Here is a 4082-nt window from a genome sequence, read left to right as displayed (position 1 = left end):
ATCTAAGTTTCAAATGGACACCAACTACCTGTTGTAGAAACCTACAAATGTAGAGGACGACATTTCGATACGTCGTCCTCTACATTTGTAGGTTTCTACAACAGGTAGTTGCTGTCCATTTGAAACTTAGATTCATTATGAATACTCTGCCTAAATAACCTATCCAATATCAATGTCATTTTAAAATTGAAAATGTAATTTGTTATATATATATATACACACACACACCAAAACCAAAAAATAACAAAACATACATTGAACCAAAATTGTTAAACATTCTGAATAAAGTTAAAATATGAATTTTAAGAATTTAAAAAAATTATGTTTTTGAAATTGTATTTTTCATTTCTGCAAATGATTCGAAATTCAAATATTTTAAGTTTATTTATTTCAAATATCTCAAACTTCGAGATACTCTTGTTTTTTCTTTTCTACCAATACTCTAAATCCCAGGAATTTAGTTTTCGTTTTCTTCAAAAAACTCAAAACTCTGGAAGGAATTTTCTTCTTCTCTGTTTTCCAAAATAACCCATAATTCAACTGAGTATTTTAGTTTTCTTTATTGTGTAATGTTTCAAAGCTTATATATATCTCCTCTTTTCTTTATTTACCCAAAAACTCAAGTATTTTAGCAGTTTTTACCTTTTCTTAAACTTTTCGAAAACTCGTATGTTTAGCTTCTATTATGGTGTATGTTCAGAAATTTGAAGTATTTTTGGTTTTCTTGCTGTATGATACCTCAAAACAGGAAATAATTTTATTCTATCTTCTGTATTTACACCGAAATAGAGATGCTCAACGTCTGCTTGTTGTGCATGTACGATTTCAAACATTGTATATTTATACTTGCTAAAAGATAAACATTTCACTTTAATCTCTTTATACATCTCTAAAGTAAAGTGTTTTTATTATTGAATTTTATATCACACTGAAAAACTCAGATGTTTCGTTTTGTATATAAAAATATTTAAATATTAATTATTTATTATTTTTAATATTTGAAATATTATTTAAAGCTCCTTTTTACGATATATACCAATATAATTATTTAAAGATCCTTTTATGTAGTATATTTATAACAATACCATCAATTGGAGCTTTTTGTATACGGTATATAACAATACCAACATTTAAACTTTCTTGTATACAGTATATAACATTATCATTATATATTCGTGTATTCTGTGTATATCTGTTTCTTGAACGACCAGGTTTTAACTCAATGTGTAACAGCCTTTATTTAATAAGACGATAAGAGTTCAGGTGTCTCAGTTTACTGTTCCATTACTAAATGCATACTTACTAGTTATACAACCATTCTTTTAAAACCACGCAAAGGTTTCATTTCGTAGACTGGATTCTTCTTTTTAATTTATGGTCTTTCTATAATGTTTACAAGTGTATTCGCATCTAAAACTACCCAGAGAACAAAGATCCCACTGAAAAACAAAAAACTGACGTTTCGCAACATGATTTTTTCTTAAATATTCATATCACTAAAATTATATATATAAAAAAACGTAGAAGCTGTTAACAAGATGACTTCACTTTGGTCTCGCTCCAACAGAAACACTCCTTTCGTCATGTATTTTGTTTTTCTTGGGATTTTTGGCACGAACACAAGAAAATATTCTGGCATATTAACTAGATAAAAATAGATCGACATAAAAACCAGCTACACTAACGTTTGTCTGTAATACTATTTTTATCGTCCTGTTAACTTTTGAAGGATATTACTGTTATGGAAATATCGATTCCTATATCGATTATTGAAAATGATATGACATGGCCAACTGTTGAAATATTTTAAAACTTCATTACAAAACTTAAAGAAGGTCGTGAATATCAAAATATTTCTTATCATAATTATAGTTCTAGACTAAAACTTTTAGAAAAGGCTATTGTATTTGAATGTTATGTTTCGCAGTCAGGATTCTTAGAATAGGTTTTTTAATGAAAGTTTTGTCTGTATTCAAATTCGTACCATAATTACTGTTATCAATTCAACTTTTAAATGAAGGTCATAAGTATTCAAATTCGTATCGTAATTATTATTATTAGTTCAAATTTTAAAAAGCTTATAACTATTTATATTGTATACCATAATTATCAGGGCATCAATAGTGCCCCCGCCTTCCTGTGGCCGCAGGGCCTCAAGACTGTAAAGACTTTCTTTAATCCTGAACAATTTTCTTTTTACTGCCCTTCCCCAAATGCTGAACTCGTTGGAATTTTAGGAAGTGCAGTAAATGAAATAATATTTAAAATTAAAGAAAGCTTGTGGATTCACAAAATACGTCCACAATTGAACGTCAATCAAACGACTTCATATGTACTTTTGAAACTACAACTGGAATTCTTTGTTGTCTGATGATGGTTTAAGTAGAACCGAAAGCTTACATGATGTAGTACTGCGAACATTATAGAGAAGGTATTCGTTATCGATCACTTCCCCAAGTAGCCCAAAGCTTATCCATTGTTTAATACGTTAGCACAGTTCATCACTGACGTGTTGGTTGAACAATAAATAGCACAAATTAAAGCTCCTGAATAAATCCATGTGGATCAAGGAGCTAGTTTCAATAAACAAATCCACGTAGATGAAGGAACTAGTTTCAATAAACAGTTACTTTTTGAGTTGTGCAAAGTTTTGAGATGGTGAAGATGCGCAATCACTATATCACTCTCAATCTGTTGGTTTAGCAGAATGGGAAATACAGACTATCAAGCAAATGCTTACGATTTGTTTGTTTGAATTTATGCAAAAAGCTACACAATGGGCTATCTGTGCTCTGCCCACCACGGGTATCGAAACCCGGTTTCTAGCGTTGTAAGTCCGCAGACATACCGCTGTGCTACTTGGAGGCGATGATGCTTACGAAGTTTGATAATCCTGACCATATTGAACAAACAATTACTGTATGTCCTGATGTCATATCGGGCAACAGAACAGAACAGAAGTCATCTGGTTGTTCGACAAGCATGCTTTTTGTGGATGTGGTGGATAGTCTGCCCCCTGGAGCAGATATGTCAGAGTGTGTGTAAGACTACATGTAGCGGTTAAGGTCTACCTAAGTTAATGTATATGCGTGAGCAGCTAGTAAAAGCCGCCATTTGTAAGAATAGATTCTAGGATAAAGTAGTGAAAAAAAAGTTCGGATGCACGGAGATTGGATATTGCTTTGGTATATGCCTATAGCACAGAAGAATCTCGAGTATGCGTAAACTAGTCGTTGCCTCGTTCTTCAACAACTCAGTCCAAACTAAGAGTTAGGGTTTTTATGTGGCGCACATAAACGTGTTGAACACATTGATAAACTATAACTTTATGCCACTGTACAGAAGCTAAGACTGTTGAGTTACACAATAGTGATTCCCTATATTTTATATAATCTCGACTCAGTTGATGAGGAAGTCCAAGAGGAGCTACATGAGGAAACGACAGTAGGAGTAGTTATGTGACAGCTTTGAGGATCAGACAAGGCACCAACGGTGACCTTCTGATTGATGATAGCCACTAGACGGTTGGAATTTACTGCAAAACCAGCAATTAAGACGAAGGATTAATTGGTAGATTTATTGTTGAATGGAAATGACATTCCTTACTTTCTAAGATATCAATCAGTGTTTTATAGTGAGATATCTAAAAGACATTGTGCGATACCTGTTCAATTACTGCATGGTTAGGATGTTAGTAAATATAACGCCTTGAACATCGTAAGTTTGCTCTAGATTGCTAGAAGTACGAAAACAAGGGTGAAAAAAGCGTTGCGACCCTTACTTTTTGAGCTGTCGAGCGCTTTGTGGTGTCTTGAAATAATCACTCGCACTACCTAGTTGAATAGTAGGAAAATATCTGTGAAGTAAATTGTATGATAGTCACTAGACACATGGTTAGGACAGATGATTTTATAGGCTATAACGCCTAGAATGCGAAGTATATTGTATAATAGCCGCTAGACACAAAATTAGGACAACTTATTAAGCTATAACGTCTAGAATATTTTCAATAGGCAGGGTTGAAAATTATTACTAGGATTTTTAATGCATCTGAAAGCTGAAAGGACTTTGCAATCCGAGCA

The 4082-nt window shown here is 32.6% G+C and overlaps 1 long non-coding RNA gene across 1 annotated transcript in view; it reads left to right on the top strand.

Annotated features, from left to right (window-relative positions):
* Positions 1-4082, top strand: part of LOC106458521 — a 24181-nt gene that overhangs the window by 890 nt on the left and 19209 nt on the right. The window lies entirely within an intron of this gene.

This window comes from Limulus polyphemus, unplaced genomic scaffold (genome assembly GCF_000517525.1).
Source record: "Limulus polyphemus unplaced genomic scaffold, Limulus_polyphemus-2.1.2 Scaffold479, whole genome shotgun sequence".
Taxonomy (NCBI): domain Eukaryota; kingdom Metazoa; phylum Arthropoda; class Merostomata; order Xiphosura; family Limulidae; genus Limulus; species Limulus polyphemus.
The sequence above is the reverse complement of the archived record's forward strand: the minus strand, read 5'-3'. Positions and strand labels throughout refer to the sequence as shown.